The 18,272-nt window shown below is 37.3% G+C and overlaps 1 protein-coding gene and 1 pseudogene across 1 annotated transcript in view; both read left to right on the forward strand.

Moving 5' to 3' along the window:
- LOC127538760 (broad substrate specificity ATP-binding cassette transporter ABCG2-like) overlaps positions 1-16,426 on the forward strand; it is a 63,118-nt pseudogene extending 46,692 nt beyond the window's left edge.
- Positions 1-18,272, forward strand: part of ELK3 (ETS transcription factor ELK3) — a 93,212-nt gene that overhangs the window by 23,954 nt on the left and 50,986 nt on the right. The gene's annotated exons all lie outside the window — the stretch shown is intronic.

The following is an 18,272-nucleotide window of genomic DNA, read 5'->3' on the forward strand; positions in this document are numbered from 1 at the left end:
AAATCTAGCCAGTAAACCCCAAGATATCTTGGGAGGAGTCAGGAGTGCAAAAGAGAAAAAAATGCTTTTAAGAACATCTGTAGGTAAGGATATGATATTCTTTGTGGACAGGGGGAGGAAAGGAGAGAGAGAGGGAGGAAAAAAAAGGAGGGAGGGAAGGAAGGAAGGAAGGAAGGAAGGAAGGAAGGAAGGAAGGAAGAAAAGAAAGGGAGAGGGAGAGAAGGACTGTGATATCAAGGAGATGATCCCATAACATGCAAGTGAATTGGACTTAAGGGAGGGAGGGTTAGGCAAGGTCCCCTGCCTCACTTTCCCCTCCAAAGCCAAATGGGTCCAGTGGCAAGATGTAGATCGAGATGGCTGAATGGGTGCAACCTCAGGCAAACTGAGACCCGTTGAATTCCTTAGTTTAAAAAGGCCAAGGTCTCCCATTTCATTCAGGGCCACTTTCAACCAAATTCATCTATATCTGGTCACAGAACCCAAATGGCTCTGGAGGAGAAAATGAGGCAGGTGACCTTATACCTTACAATAACAACTGTAAAGGAATGGCAGCTAGGTGGTGCAGTGGATAGAATGCTGGGCCTAGAATAAGGGACACTCCTCTTCCTGAGTTCAAATTCAGCCTCAGATATTCATTAACTATATGATCCTGGGCAAGTCACTTAACCCTGTTTGCCTTAGTTTCCTCATCTGTAAAATGAATTGGAGAAAGAAATGTATCTTGGCCAAGAAAACCTCAAATGGGGTCACAGAGAATTGGACACCACTGAACAACAACAATGGAGTGGGAAGAAAAGAGAAATACTTTCAACTTCCTTTTACAGATAAGGAAACTGAGATTCTTGGAAGTTAGGTGACTTGTTCCTTAATATATAAGAAAAAGAGCAGTGATTTTGAAGTCAGAGGTTCTGGGTTCAAATCCTGGTTCTCTTATCTCATCCTAATGATCAGTTATTAAAGTTCTTTGTCCCTTGTTCCGTCTGTCAATGAGTGTGGGGATGGTAGGGGATGTCATACTCTAAGGTCTTGTAGAGTCCTTTCATTTCTCTAGCTATAATCCTGCTAAGTGTTGGTAGTAGGATTTGAACTCAGATTTTGGCCTCTTCTATATAATATTTTTTACATCACCTTGTGAAATAGGATAGAAACAAAATAGAGTGGTTTTTAGCCAAATCTGTGGTTTCCTTTTGGTCTCTATACTCCGAGCACCCAGTGCTGTGCCCAGCACATAGTAGGTCCATCAGTGAGTTTGAGCTAGAAGAGACCTTAGAGGCCATCTGCTCCTTCCCTCTGATTTTTACATATGAAGGAACAGAGGCAGAAAAAAATTAAGTGATTTGCCCAGTCACACAGATGTTCTATATCTGAGATGGAATGAATGGCTCAATGATTGATCTGCTGCTGTGAGTATAGATTTCATGTAGATACAACGGACTGTTGTATCAGGGATCCATCCTTGGAGAAGAGAGAGGTTTTACCTCTTATTCCAAATCAGGCCTAGATAGATTAATGGAGCATTAAAAGAACTTTGGGCATTTGTAGGGAAGACAAGTGGAGCAGGGCCTGGTTCCTCTCATGTTTTCTAGGAAGGACTCTCATGGGTTTCCACAGGAAAGCATGGGTAGATTCCTGTTGGACCTTCGGTCAAGAAGACCTCATGTCAAAAAGTCAATTTAAATCAGGCTTCAGATATTTACTAGTTTTATGACCCTGGGCAGATCACTTAACTGTCTACCTCAGTTTCCTCAACTGTATAATGGGGGGAGAGGGGGTAATAATAGCATAGTATCCCAAGGTTGTTGTGAGGATCACATGAGATAATTGTAAAGCACTTAGGCAAATACCTAGTGTTTAGTAGCTATATACATATTAGCCATTGTTGCTGTTGTTATTGGAGGCAGAATGCAGCATTTCTTAGCAATTCTTTTATCTATAAGTTCAATAAGTTTTGTTTGTTCCAAGAAAGAATCCTTTTGTTTTGAAATTATTTCCCATCAAGAATTAAAACAAGTTTTTTAGAAATTACCAATAGTTGCCTAGAAAAGCATCCTAATATTTTAAAAGGGTCCTCCTTCAAGGAAGTGTGATGTGGCAATTCTTATTTTTTAAAGAGAATGAAAGTGACTTTTCTGGTACTTTTTTACTATATAAGTACTCTTTGAAAAAATAGTAATATAACTAATCAATATAACTAATTAAAAAAAAAACCTAAAAACAAAGTCATTATACTTTTAAAATTGAACTAGTTATTAAATAAACTAGTTCCATTTTAAAAGTATAATGACTTTTTGATCTCTTCCTGTGGTCTTAATTGCATATTATTCCAATACATTAATGTAACACAGTTTATGTTTTTATTATCAGACAATTGGCTTTCTTATCTCTATCTATTTATCTATCTATCTCTATCACAAATACAGTCACTAGGAAAATTCTTGATCAGAAATTTCTTTTTTGATTATTTTTTAAAAATATTTTTGTTACATTCCCCTCAGTGAATTCATGAGGTCAAAGATTATAGTAATTTCCTTAATATATATATAGTGCTTTCCTTAAAGATATTACAAATTTTCAATTCTACTGGCAGTGAATAAATCCCAACAATTATCCCAACACAAAGTTTCTTACATCATAATTACCCCAAATAGAGTATGAAATCCATGAGAAAAGATTATCTCACTTTTTCCATCCCCAGCGCTTAGTATACTGCTTGTAACTTTTTCATGAATTCATTTGTTAGTTCATTAATTCATTTGTATTGTGTGATTTTTGTCGGTATTATGGTTGAGAGGTAGAACTCGAGTCATTTTCATTTCTTTTGTGTGAGTGGGCATTTTTCAAGTGATTATTAACAGTCTAGTTCTTCCTAAATTTATTCTTCATGTTTCAAGTCGAACTTTCAAAGAAAACAGATTTTTAAAAAACCTATGCTACTGCTTTAGAGAATTTGCTTTTCACATATAAATGATGAACGATTAGATTTCCTAGTCAGTTGTAGACATCTGAATTATATTTATGTTGAGAAAATAAAGATATAATGGACAAACCCAGAGACTTTCACAGTTTGAACTGTACAGTTAAAATATGCTACAGATGTACACCAGATGAAGCTGCTTTGGAGAATGAACATTCACAATTTATTATATATCCCTTCTGAGGTGAATATATTAACAGCCCAGATTTATATACTTGGCTGTGTAACTTCATTTTAAATTAACTTAAGCCATGAAATATTTTAACCAAAAAGAATACAAAATAATATATGATATGTAATACAAGATAAGTATCACAATAGAATGCAATATAATTTGACTATAATATAACGATATGATATTATAATATAAGAACAATAACATAATAATGTACTATAATAACATAATAGCAATGGAATTTAAAAGGTTACAGAATTCCAAAGGCTGGAGTAGACAGTATTTCACAGTGGGAGGACCTCTCCAGAGGAATGGTTGCTTGTGCTTTGAAAAGTTTCCAATTTTTTTTTCTTTTGGTCTGTTTTTTCTTTCAAAAGATGACTAATATGGAAATATGTTTTACACGATTGCACATATATAACCTATATCAAATTGTCTGCCATCTTAGGGAAGAGAGAGAAGGGAGAAAATTTGGAACTAAAAAAACTTTAATGTGTATTAAAATTTATTTTTCCATGTGACTAGGAAAAAATAAAATAATGTTTAAAAGGTATTTTTAAAAGAAGTATCCAAAAAAATGAGATCTCACTGGTCATATTCTCTTGGTGACGCCCAATACCTCATAAGCATATATTTATTTACAAGAATAATTGCTTGTGGATCTTCTATCTTTCCTCTTTCCTCAGTGTAAAGAAAGTCCCAGTACTTGTACAGATAAGCAATTTGTACATAACTCATGGTTTAGAAAATTGGCTGAAGGATTGAAAAATTCAACTTTGTCTCCTATCCCTTTCCTCCCACAATTATATCGGTGTAAATGAGATTCAGAAGGGGGTGGAATTAATTTAGTGAGCATCCATATGGGGCTTTAAGGTTTGCAAATGATTTTTACAAATATGATCTCATCTGATCTTCTTGATTGCCCTGGGAGGTAGTGATATCATTATCCCACTTTATAGATGAGAGAACTAAGATTTTAATCACAGGGCTTGCCTAGGGTCACACAGTTAGTATCAGGGGCAGAATTTGAACTCTGGTTTTCCTGACCCCGGGTCCAGTCCTTTATTCACTGCTTTAGTCAAGGCTAGAATCTTGAACTATCAATTGGAAGGGATCTCAGAAGGGGACTCTAATTCAATATGCACTTATGGAGATGAATACCTTCTACATTATCTTTGACCAATGGTCATTCAACTAAGCTGCTAAAAAGTTAAGTGACTTAAAGGGCCCACTTGCTTTGATCAAGGCAAGATTTGAACCCAGAGATTTTTAGTCAAAAGTTGGTTTCATGTAAATCTTCAAATTGGGTATAGGAGTGTAAAAATTATCCTGGCATGGATTCTGTCAATACAAAGTTATTATTAAATAAAATTAAATTAAAAAAAATTGGGTATAGGAAAGTCTGGCCAATTTTAAGTCTGAGAAAAACATATTGAAATTTACAAATCTTTTTTTTTGTAGTAGTTCCGTTATTTGGATCCTACCTCTGTAAGCCATTAGCAGACAAATCCCATCTATGTTTGAAACTTCTGTTGACATAAAGTTGGAAGGGACTGCAGAGGTCATATGGTCTAATTCCCCATTCTACAGATAGGAAATTGATGTCTGGGGAGAATGCCTAAAATCCATCACACAGTATGCATCCAGTTAGGAATCTGAACTCAGGTCTTCTTTTCATAGTACAATTTTTCACATAGTATACTCCTTCTCAATATTAAACCTCTAACTTATGGAGGGTTGAATGTGTGTGTGTACTTACGTTTTAGTGCCGTTAAAATGCTTCTGGTTGATGTTGAGATTAGTCAACTGTTATTGACATATGTGACGATGATAAAAATGAATGCTTCTTTTAAAAAAAATTTCAATTAGTTAAATTATCAAAAGTCTATTTTCTTTTCCTCCTACCCCCGTCCATGAAAAAAAGAAAAAAATAGCATTTTAATAAATATGAGAAATTAAGCAAAACTAATTCTTCTCTTGGCTGCATCCAAAATATAGGTGTCTCAATCAGAATCCAAGTACATCATTTTTCTTTCAGAAGATGAGGAGCCTTCTTCATTACCTGTCTTGATTAAGGTTGTTCAAGCTTTCAAAATTGTTAGTTATTATAATGTTTTGTTACCGTTGTCCTGATCATATTCACTTTATTCCATATTAATTCATATAGGTCTCTACATGTTTCACTGAAATTATTCCATTTATCATTTTTATAGCAAGTAGTATTCTACAACATGAATATAATCTAATTTGTTTAGTGATTCCTCAATTAGTGGATACCCCCATAGTTTGCAGTTCTTTTCTACAACAACAACAAAAAAATGTTATAAATATTTTTATATGTAGAAGTCCTCAAGAAGAAACACTTCAAATGGGTTTTTGACACAGACAGATGGGGAAGTGGATAGAGTGCCAGATTTGGGGCCAGAATATTTTGGATACTTCCTAGCTGTGTGACCTTGGAGAAGTCACTTAACCCTGTTTATCTCAGTTTCCTCCTTTGTAAAATTATCTGCATAAAGAAATAGCAAATCACTTGGCAAAGATCTTTGCCAAGAAAAATCCCAAATGGGGTCGCAGAGAGTTGGATCAGATTGAACAATAGCAAAAGGTGGCCCATTGGGTAGAGTGTAGAACTCAGAGTCAGACCTGAATTCAAATTCTGCTCAGATTAGCTGTGTGACTTTCTGCCTCATTTTCCTTCTTTGTTGAATAGTAATAAAAAGAACATCTACCTCCTGGAATTGTTATGAGGATCAAATGAAGTTTACTTTGTAAATATGAAAGTGCTTTATAAAATTTAGCATAGATTAATGTTATTAATGCAAGGAATAGGTAGGGAGCCCTTCTTCCCAATCCCACTACTTATGGTATCAGGTTCAAGAATTTTAATAATTTGGTTGCACATTTAAGCTTGTGGATTTTTTCCAATTTTTTACTTCATTAAATATTTCCAAATTACAATTAAATTTTTTCAACATTCATGTTTTAGGATTTAGAATTACAGATTATCCCACCCTTTCTCTGCCTTTGAGAAGGCAAACATTATGATGTCGATTATACATGTGGAATCATGCAAGATATATTTCCATTTCAGCTTTGTTACAAAAGAACACATATACACACACACGAAAAATAAAAGGTAAAAAACCATGCTAAGATTATGGATTTTCAAATGGAGAAAACAACTGATTTTAGATGGCGCAATAGCTGGAGAATCCTACTTAACATCAGAAAAACCTGAGTTCAAATCCATTTTCAAGCACTTCCGACTTCTGGGTTAGTTAGCTAATATGTTTGCCTCAGTTTCCTCATCTGTAATAGCACCTGCCTTTCAAAGTTGTTGTGAGGATCACATGAGAAAATAATTATAAAGTACTTAATACAGTGTCTGGCACATAGTAAGTGTTATATAAATAGCAGTTATTATTATTATTATTAAAATAGGGATAATGGTAACACCCAACTCCCAGAGCTGTTGTAAGTAAGGATCAAATGGAGTAATGATTGTAAGATTCTCAGTACAGTGTTTGGCACATAGTAGGTGCTATATAAATGTATGTTATTATTATTATTAAAATGGGAACAATAGTAACACCCACCTCCTGGGGATGTTTTGAATGAGGATCAAATAGGGTAATAATCATAAGGCACTCAGTACAGTACCTGGCACATAGTAGGAGCTATATAAATATCACTTATTACTATTATTATTATTATTATTAAAATGGGGACAATAACAGCTCTTTCCAAGGCTGTTGTGAGGATCAAATGGAATAAATAATTATAAAGTAATCAGTACTGTGCCTGGCACATAGTAGGTGCTATATAAATGTTAGCTATTCTTCTTATTCTTATTAAAGCCGTCCTTTATAGATTAGAGAGAGCAGAGAGGAATTAAGTTTTCATGTTATGAAACTGACTTCATGCTCCCCGATGAGCTTCCTTTCCCCTGGAGGAAAGCATGAATGTAGGAGACTTTTTCTTATCATCCTCTCCAATCCCTGACAATCTTAATGCAGTGATGTGTCATGAGGATAATTGAATTACTGACAAAGAGAAACCTTTTTGTTCCCGAGGCGAGCCAAAAAGCTCTTTTCCAAAGCCTCAGGAACAACCCATTTGTCTCAGGAGAAGGATGGGCAGAGTGGAGACTGGCCTCTGGCCAGCAGTGAAAGGTAGCTCTCTCTTTGGGTTGGACAGAAATGTCTTAGCGTGCTTCGGGAGGCCTTCGGGTCTGTTTTGCTCCCCTGGGACCAGTGAAGGAACTAAAGCTGGGGACGGGGGAAAGGGAAGGTAAATGTGCAGTTTGCTTTTCTATCAGGAACCAATGCCTTTTGTCTGGACCTCAGAATATAGACATGTAGCTGTGAACTTCCCGGTCCCCCAAGGCTTTTACTGGACACCCTGATTTTCTTGGAATCCCATTTGCAAAGTGTTGTCTCCTGGATCCCCAAAGTGTGGGAAGTTGAATTTCTCTGAATATGTAAGCGTGAACGTAGTGTGTGTGTGTGTGTGTGTGTGTGTACACACATGTGCATGTGTGCGTATTTTGGGGAGACACTCGAGGAAGGCGTGAAAGCAGGATTGTGTGGGTGGGTGCGGTTGAGTTGGGGAAAAGAAGAGGAGGAAGTGGTTTTTAAGACAGATTTAATTGAAATAAGGTGGAGAATATGGACTCTGAAGATCTGGCAAACCTTCCCACTCCTGACCTCAATCCATCCATCAGTTCATTTTTTTCTTGTTGTTCGTTTGAAGATGCCCTTTGGGGGTTTCCTTAGCAAAGATGCTGGAATGGTTGGCCGTTTCCCTCTCCAGCTCATTTTTACAGACGAGGAAACTGAGGCAGACAGGCAAATGACTTGTCTAGGTTACACCTCAACCATTTGTTAAGTGTCTGCCACATGTCAGGTACTAGTGTGCTAGTCACTGAAAATAAAACAAAATAAAATAGTCCCTGATCTCCAGGAGTTTCCATTCTATTGGGGAGAGGTCATTTAGGAAGCAGCGTGTGTCACAGTTGTTAATGGCTAGAGCCTTGAATGCTGGGATTCAGAGTCTGTTTCTGAGCCTTATCCGTGGCCTTCAGACAGATTCATTGCAAGACCCTGCCTCAGTTTCCCCAGCTGTAAAACGAAGGGATGAGACTAGATGGTCTCCGACTTCCCTTCCAGGTTTAGATCTTAGGACTCCGAAGCAAATGATGTTATTAATGGCCATCCGCGGAAAAACTGGAACATTTGGAAGTTTACTTTGGAGAGCTAAGGGCTTCTTTTCTTTTCCTTTCCTGAAAACAAAAGCCACATCTTCCTTTACATTTTTTTTTCCCCTTCTTATGTTTCCACTGGGTGGTGCTGCAGGAATTCCTACCTTCTGCCTCTGAGGGGCACTTCCCAGAAAGACGCCTCTCCAGTATAATAGGAGGAAGTCCCGATTTAGAAAGTTTTTTTACAGTTTCAGCACAATAGGAAAAAAAGCTGGAGGATACTCTGTCAGGAAATAGCGGAGTTTTTGGAGATGGAAAAGCCACCATTGTTTCATGTCAGACCAAGTGTATTCTTAATGTGTGTGGGGGGAAGGACCGTTTTGACTTTCACTGACTTTTGAATAGTATCTACTCCCTAAAAATGTTCATGCTCGGTTATTTTCAGCTTTGGCTGTGACGTGACCAGGGTCACACAGCTTGTACGGCAAAGATAAAATATCATCATCATCATTGTCATTTCAACAACAAAAGTAGCATTTATGCGGTACTTTAAGATTTACAAAATGCCCCACAAACCTTATACGATGTGATCCTCACAGCCCTGAGGGATAAGTACTGTTACTAAGTCCATTTTACAAATGAGGAAACTGAGGCAGACATTAAGTGATTGACCCAGGGTCATATAGCTGAAAGAAGTCAGAGACTAGATTTGAACTCAGGTTTTCCTGATTGTAGGCTAAGTGTTCCCTCCACTTTGAAATGGGACCTGAGTATCCATTGACTTGAATCCAAGACCAGATCTCAAGATGCTGTGCTGTGCTCTGTGGCTAATCACCACAACATTCGTAATTTCATTCAGTCACAAAAAAATCCAATATTTTGTCTTTCTGCCCAGGATTCTAGAGATATTATTATTAATATTTTCTTGTGATAGCATAATAATAATTTATACTACTAGATATTTAGCATTATCTCATTTGATATTATATTATAATGGGAATTATAAAGTGCTTTCAAATTTGCAAAACACTTTATTCATATCTTATTTGATCCTTAGAGATTATTTCCATTTTACTAAAGAGGAAACTGAGGCAGAGAGAGTGAAGTGTCTTGCCCAGGTTCACATAGCTTGAATGTGCCCGAGGCTGGATTTGAATTCAGGTCTTCCTCAAGCCAGGTCTGCTACTCTATTCCCCGTACATTAGTGCCCCTAACATTAAATATAAAATAAAAACAGGATAGCAACTTAGTCTAGAACCAATTCTATTTGAACTTTATGAAAAAAGATGAGAATAAGATTGATGATGATGACAATAAATTATTTTTCCTGGAATTATGACTTCACAAATATGGGAAATTCCCATTGCAGAAATTCTCTTTCCCGGTGAAGACCAGAATTCATATAGAATCTATACTTTTTTTTTTTTTAATTTAAACAACTTTATTAACCATCAAGCGGTGATTAACATTCACTTCTATTCCGTCACATCATACAAATGTGAATACAAAATGACTACAGTACAATATATATTCTCTGCATGGTCCAAAATATTTGATGCCCCCCAAAAACTTTCTTTAAAATTCAGCAATTTATCAAAAATGAAAACCATATTCTATTTTAAATGAAGTTCTGTAAGCACAGAGTCAGACTTCAAGGTCTATCAATTTAGCACAGCTTGAGAAGTTGCAGGGGGAGGTTTGAACATTCTAACATTGTGTGGCAGATACAAGAAACATTCGATTTAAAGCTTTTAAGCATAACTCACAACCTAAGTTGTCAGCAGAAAGATCCAGTTGTTTTTACTAATGCTAAGCGACTCAATTATTGCACCCAGTGTTAGTAAAGTGTTAAATTGAAGAACTTTTAATATTAATTCATTTACAATATTTGAACTTATTTATCCTTGCAAGTGACAATCTATTTAAATTTAAGTAGTGTCAAGTAAGTCTAATTACACGCTTTCTTATCGCTTTCTTTCTTATCGCTGCTTTCATAAAATTATCTACACCCTTAGTTTGGTTATATGTTCACCAGGAAAGAAAACAAAAAATATGGTGAAAGTACAGTGATAATGCTGGTATGAGGGGGCCAATACTGACACCTAACTGTAAAAACCTGTTTAATCACTTTTATTGTATCATGTATAACCTATACTTTTTAAAAAGTTGTGGAAATTGAGAAGTTAGGTGACTGATCCACAGTCATAAGTCAGTATGTATCAGGGGAAGGACTCCAACTCAGATCTTCCTAACTTTGAGACTGCTTTCTGCTACTATCAGTGGCCACGATCACCTTTACCATATCCTTGACCAGTTTTATTTATGTTTTTTCTTTAAAAATTTGTGTTGCTTTTTTAATTTTTATGTCACCTTCTTTTCTAAATATAACTTCCCCCCTTTCCTATCTATACATCTCAAAGAATAAAAAAGAAAGACAAAAAAAAAAAATCAGCACAACGATCCCATCAGTCAAGTCTGAGAGCGTATTCAGCATTCCACACCCATAGTCCCTCACATCTGCAGAAAAGGGGTGAGGAAGTTCCTTTTTTCATGCCCTGACTCATTTCTGTAGAATATTAGTAAAGCATGGAAAATATGCAAACTAGCACAGAGATATTTCTCCAAGCACGGGGGTCTCCTCTGTCACCCCACAAGGGGCACAAACCGGCAGAACCAGAGCAACCGCTTGGTCCGGACCAGAAATGTACAAGGAAATTTCCCGCTCTGACTCCCAGCAGGGAGAAGCCCTGGTTTGCCAGGCTTCCCATCAGATGATTCCCATCAGAATGAAAAACTAAGCTTTTCTCGGAGCTGCCTCCCCTTTCCCGAGTGAAGAAGGAAGCCACTGTTACAGCAGAAAATCCCTCTTTGGGATGAGTAAGATGCTTGAGGATTTGGCAGGACCCTTTTAGAACTGGAGGGTCCAAGGAGAGAGCTAACATCTGGCTCTCAGGTTCCCCCTCTTACGTTTGGTGCTCGGTGACTGTAGCTTCAGAGGCGGCCTGGTGTAGGAGTGAGAGTCAGATTTGGCTTTCAGATAATAGCATTTTAATGTTTAGAAGACACTTTGGAAACATTATCTCATTTTATCCTTTGAGGGTGGGTGTTAAACTTATTTTACTGATGTGGAAACTGAGGCACAGGGAGGTTAAATCATTTGCCCCCAGTGACATAGCTAGTAAGTATCTGAGGCAAGCTCCATCTTCTGGCATACATAACTGCTTCTAAAACCTGAGGTCGAATCCTACCTTAAAGAGCAACAATTGGGCAACTGGTTTACTCTCTATGGGCCTTAGTGTTCATCATTCATAGAAACCAAAGAGATTGGCCCGGCAGCCTCTGAGATCTCTTCCAAATGGAAGTCTGTGATCTTAAAGGACCGAGTTAAAATGTGACTTGGGGTTTCCTACCTTGGGGCAATTAGTTGACACCATAGGGCTTCTTGGGGCAACTCAGTAATACCATAGTGCATATGGTGCTGGGCCTGGAGTCGGGAAGGTATCTTCCTGAGATCAAATCTGGCCTCTGACACTTATTAGCTGTGTGATTCTGGGCGAGTCACTTAACCCTGTGTGCCTTAGTTTCCTCATCCATCAAATGAGCTAAAGAAGGAAATGGCAAACCATTCCAGCATTTTTGCCAAGTAAACCCCAAATGAAGTCATAAATAGTCGAATGTGACCGAAATGACTTGAACAACAACAAAACTTAGGTGACTTTGGGCACGTCGCTTGGGTCTCAGTTTTTTTTATCTATAAAATGGACATGATAACGGCACAAGTCACAAATGTTTTATGAGGATCAAATAAGTCAATTTATATAAAGTGCTACAAAGGATCATGAACAACCGGAAGGATATTAGAAATCATTTTGTCCATAGAGGTGATTTAATTTGTTTGGGATCTTAATAATCCTAGCTAATATTTGTATTAGCATGCATTATTTTCATTGGACCCTTGTAAGAACTGGGGGCAGTTAGATGGTGTAGTGGATAGAGCACAAACCTTGGAGTCAGGAGGATCTCAGTTCAAATCTCAGACACTTTCTTGCCTTGAAAAAGAACAAAAAACTGAGTGACTTGCCTAAGCTAACATGTATCCAAGGTGGGATTTGAACCCAGGTTTTTTTACTCTACCTCTTGTATTGAATCCACTGCCACATGGGGAACAGGGAGAGATGAGATTTGAATGCTTCTGACTCCAAATCCATCCCTCTTCCCACTGTTACACCCTTTCCCTTTGATGGGGGACCATTTTTTATGGTTGGGATGTTTTGGGGACCCTTATTTGATCCACAGATTGTAATAATTGATAGATTATAGCTGTGTGCTCATGGGGGTTGTTCATGGGCAAATCATCCCACCGAATGTAGGGTCTTTGGGGTCGGAGTAGGAAGAGGGCCTTAGGACCCAGAGAGTCAAACCCCCCGTTTAAGAGTTGAGGAGATTGGAGACCCGAGTTCAAATTTTATTTTTTGTAGCATCTTTTCTAAATCTGCCCCTTATCTATCCATCCATCTCAAAGAATAAAAAAGAAAGACAAAAATTTTTTTCAGCAGAACTATCCCATCAGGCATTTAACACTTACTAGCTGTGACCCTGAGCAAGTCTTTTAACCCCAATTGCCTTGCAAATAATTTAATTAATTGGGGATGAATAAACAAAGGAACAGATAAATAAGGAGCAGCTAGGTGGCACAGTGGATACAGTCCTGGTCATGAAATTAGGAGGACCTGAGTTCAAATTCAGCCTCAGGCACTTAACAGTTTCTAGCTCTAAAACTCTAGGCAAGTCATTTAATCCCAACTGCCCGGCCAAAACACAAACAAAGAGTTGAGATGGAGACAAGGAAAGATGACTTCCCAAGGTACAAGATACTAAGGAACTGAACTGGGATTTGAACCCAGGACCTCTGTCCGTTCTGTCCCTAAACTAAGTTAAAATAATAGGTCCATGTGATTTTTCTATTTGATTCATTAGAGACCAACTAGAATAGTTGATTTGTTAGAATTGAGAAGACCTGAGTTCAAGTCTTCACATCGTGGCAATGCGACAGAGTCAGTGAAAGACATTAAAGTTCTCAGTACTCAGGCAGTTCTCTCAAGGATGGAAGTTGGGAGACTGAATCATCATGGAGGAAGTTTCCAAACCAAGGATTTTCCCCTGCACTGAGGAAATCACAGATTCAGCAACACCTCTCTCCCCCCAAAACAAAAACTCAATTGCACAATATTATTTTGATCAGTTGCAAATTTTCATTTACTGGGAATTTCTCCATTGTCTAATGAATGACATTTTCAGTTTCATAATCTCCCAAGCAGAATTGCCTTTAATTTTTTTTTTAAATAAAAGGATTATTGGTGTCTTTGTAACAACAAAAATAATTTGCACTTTTGTAAAACACTATCATTTCTAGATTATTTTCTCTTCTGCCCTTCAACTGGATTGAACCCTCCTTTGTTCAACTGATCAGTCAAAAACCAATGCTTTTAGTGATCGAGACTGACAGTGTATGCAATTTTCTGCCCTGGTAGCTCCCCACCTCTCTGACAAGAAGAAAGAGATATATTTAATTTCTCTGTTCCTGGATCTTTATTGGTTTGTTTGTTTTTTTCTCCTTAGAATTTGGCTTCTTTCTAGTGATTAGTATTGAGATTAAAAAGACAAAAATATCCTCTAGAAGTTATTGCCTCCTTTTCTTTCCCCAGCACAGTGTCTAACACATAATAATTAATAAATATTTATATATTTATATGTAATATATAATAATAATTATATATCTAAAATAAAAAATATATAAATAAAATTTTATATATGATATAGATATAATATATCTACAATAAATATTTATTGACTCTTTGGAATGAATGAATAGAACATTCGTGAATAAAGCTTTCTTGGGGAAAAACACAGATAATCTCTTCTTTTAAGTAGTCACATTCTAATGGGAAGCCAACCATGAGTAATTGGAAGAAAACCAATGTGGTTTAGTGAGCAAAGTGTTGGAATTGGAGCCAGAAAGTCTTAGATTCAAATCTCACCTCTGAAACATAACTATCAGTGTGATTTTTTTTGGACAAGTCATTTGTGGTCACTGAGTTCTCATCTGTAAAATCAGAAAGTTGGATTCCATTACCTCTGTGTTACCCTTCTAGTCTCAAAGCTTTGATCTTTTTGGTGACATTTTTAATATATCACTTTTGTTTTACTTTTTTTTTGATATCTATTATTTTTACATCACTTTTGTTTCAGAATATAGTTCATTTCCTGCCTCACTCATCTAACCGTCCTTACCTTGTAACACAAGAATAGAAAATAGAGAAGGGAAGCAGAGCTGTTCTGTAAGACAAATCAACCCATCTACCCATTCTGACAGTATATGTCATATGCCATACCCATAGTCTCCCACCTCTGAATAGAAAGAAGGGAAGTGAATTTTCTTACTTCTTCTCTGCGCCCAAGGTTGACATTATAATTCCAGTCGATCAATGAACATTTATTAAACACCTGAAGCAAACAAACTCTGGTGAAACTATCTCCGCAGACAGGCTAAACCAGGTTGGGGGTACCCATCGGTGAGTTAGGGGAACATCTATCTCAAGCTTGGGAAGACTTCCCCTGGTACAATAAGCGGATGAGCACAATTTGTTCCAATGACCCTGAAGGTGGCTGGAGTCTTTAGAGCTTGGTCAGCCATCAAAGGGGCCATGGTCATCCACTGCATCCCAGGCCATCACCAGTTGTCTTGATCTTTGTCTTGCCACTGATGTTCCATGACTGAAGAGAGAGTAAGACTATTAATTTTGCCTAGCTTTTTCTCATTTAAATCCAATTCACACACACATTAAGACATCAACGGGTGATATCATTGATCTTCTCCAAAAATGAATGATCAAGGGCAGTGGATAGAGCACCAGCCCTGAAGTCAGGAGGACCTGAGTTCAAATCTGGTCTCAGACACTTCCTAGCTGTATGGCCCTGGGCAAGTCCCTTAACTCCAATTGCTTCAGCAAAATATATATATATGGTCAGCAATTGAGTTCTTGTCTTTAGTCTAATGGGAGAGAGAATATGCCATCAGCTATGAACAAACAAGCTATATGTAGGATGAATCAACCAATAGATCAAGAAATATTTATTGAACACCTACTATGTGCCAGTTAATTGGAAGTACAAAAAAAGACACTTTAAGACAGTTCCTGCCCTCAATGGAATGGGGAAGACAACATGCAAACAATTATGAACAAAAAACATATATTAGATAAATCAATCGATCGATAAACATTTTTAGGTGCCTAGTATGTACCAAACAGTATTTTAAACGAGGCGTACCCAAAAAGAAGCAAAAGATAGTCCTTCCATTAGTGGGAGACAGTCAACAGAGTAAATGCACTTGCTTTATGAAGGTCTGGGAAAGGCTTTCAGTAGAAGGTGGAATTTTAGCTAATACTTCAAGGAAGTGTTCAGTTTTATTTGTGCATATGTGCTAGTCATTTTCATTGTGTAGTCATTGTGTAAGTTTTCTTCTGTCTGTAGGACAAGAACTACAGATCATTTTGTATAATGGATCCCCCTTGGCTAGTTGATGAAATGGATATTGGATCAGAATAGTATTTTTATATGTGTGAAATAAAATATAAAGGATTACAAAGAAAACCAATTATATCGAGATTCAGTGATCCACGTATTAAAAAAAAAGTTCACCAACCTTATCTTTAATAGGAGGCTTTGTTGCATAAAGTAAAAAGTAGTATTCTGGAGGGGATTAGGGGATAGAAAATATCCAAATGAATTTGTCCAGGAAGCCAGACTGGCTACATTCCGTTGTCGGGTTCGGGGGTTAAACCAAACTCGAGACACCAGGCAAAATCAAACCAGAGCAGTGATTACAAAGTGGGACAGATGTAAGAGGCCCCAGGTTTCCTGTGGCCCATTTTCCGGTTTCCTGAACTGCAACCTGCAGAAACAGAGGAAGCCAGAAATTAAGAAGGAGGAGACCCTGCTAACAATGTCCATCGTCACTCTTGGGGCCAGCATGTGGATACTCAAAGCACAGATGAACCAGCGCCGTTGAACAAAAACAATAACAGAGCGATCCAGCCAGATCTGTAGCCCTAGGGTGTCCGGAAAGGGGCAATCCATCTGTTTCAAGGGTCTGCAGAGCATGGGCTTCCCTTTAAGTCCAGGGGAGGTAAGAGAGACAGAGGCAGCCTGAAGCTTTTACAGCTGCCCTGGTCACGCAAGAAATGGTTCCCGTCTTAAGACAGTTAGTTAACCGAGCGTTTTCCCTGGCCAAGACTTCTAAATCTCTTTCATGGGCATAGTGATATATGAGGGAGGTGGATGTGGTTAACCCGTGTGACGATAATGAGTTACAGACTTAGTATTGGGATGCTTGGTGACCATTTAGAGGCTTTGATCTGTCTTGCTCTCCTTCCCTTAACTGCCCCATAAAACTTTGGTTTAATATTTTCAAAGAATGGGTTATATAGAGATGAACATTTTGACAATTACAAATAGGCTACATTATTTTTATGGGGTGGGATTTTATTTTTGAAATTGGACCTGTGATTTCATCATTGTAGGGAGTTCTCTCTACCATAGCACAATGACCTTTTTTCTAAAACATATAGTGTTAATCCCCTGGGGAATAGAGCATGGAATCATAGACTTAAAAACTAGAAGAGATTTTAAAAGTTACTGAATATATGTGTGTGTTTATATATATATATATACACATACACATAACACACATTTGTATACATGTATGTATCTGTGTACATGTATACTATATATGTGTATGCACACATACATGTACTTTTTCCCCAATTAACAAGCTTTTATTTTCCTTCATTTGTTTTCCCTACACCCCCCCCCAAAAAAAATTGGGAAATGAAAGAGAAGAAATTGTAAGATATACACAGTTAAGCAAAAACAAACAAACAAACAAAACATTGGCCACATTTAAAAATGTCTGTCTCATTCTGCATTTTGAAATTTGTCACATTTTTGGTCAGGAGGTAGATAACTTTTTTCATCATTGTTCCCCTGGAATCAAGGTTGGCCGTTGCATTGATCAAACCTTGTAACTTTTCAAAATTCAAACACCTCATTTTATATTTAAGGAAACCAATAGAAATGAATTGACCTAGCCAGAGTTATAGAGCCAAGGCTATCTCTGAGGCAGGATTTGAATCCGAATTCCTGTCTTTGAAGCTGGTTCTTTATCAATGTGCCATGTTGCTTCTATTATTATGGTTACTTAGGACATAATTCTCCTTGACTGTTAGAAAGAGAAAGAAAATTATTTAGAGGTCAGTAATTTTGAAGGAGTTGGTGATTTGTGTAAATTTTATTGATAATTTTGATACTATATTTATTTCCTAATAAGCCTCTTATCCACCAAATGATTGCTTATAACAAATAAAAACAGTTAAAACAATTAATAAAATTACCTTGCCTGATAGTGTATGTGGTGTTTTGTACCCACAGTCCTTCTGGGAGAAGGAAGGATCATAGGTTTAGAACAGAAAAACTCTCCTCTCTTTAAAAAAAAAAAAATATTCTGGAAACATTTATTGACTTCTGCTATGTGCTAGTTAGTGTAAAAGATAAAAAGATGGCTCTAGAGGCGGGTCCCCTCCTGAATCATGGCCTTGTGTTGGGAGAGGAGCATCCATAGCTCAATAAAAAATATGACTGTGTTGTACAGTTACCCAAAGTGGACAGATTATAGTAGAGTTTGGACAAAAGGTAATCTGCTGGAGAAGGAAATAACAAATTAGTCCGGTATATTTGCCAAGAAAATCCCATGAACGCTGGTCCACCAGAAAAGTCACACGTGACTGAATGACAAGAGGCAATGCGATGGGACAATAGATAGAGTACTAGACCCAGAGTCAGGAAAACCTGAGTTCAAA

Source organism: Antechinus flavipes, chromosome 5 (genome assembly GCF_016432865.1).
Source record: "Antechinus flavipes isolate AdamAnt ecotype Samford, QLD, Australia chromosome 5, AdamAnt_v2, whole genome shotgun sequence".
Lineage (NCBI taxonomy): Eukaryota > Metazoa > Chordata > Mammalia > Dasyuromorphia > Dasyuridae > Antechinus > Antechinus flavipes.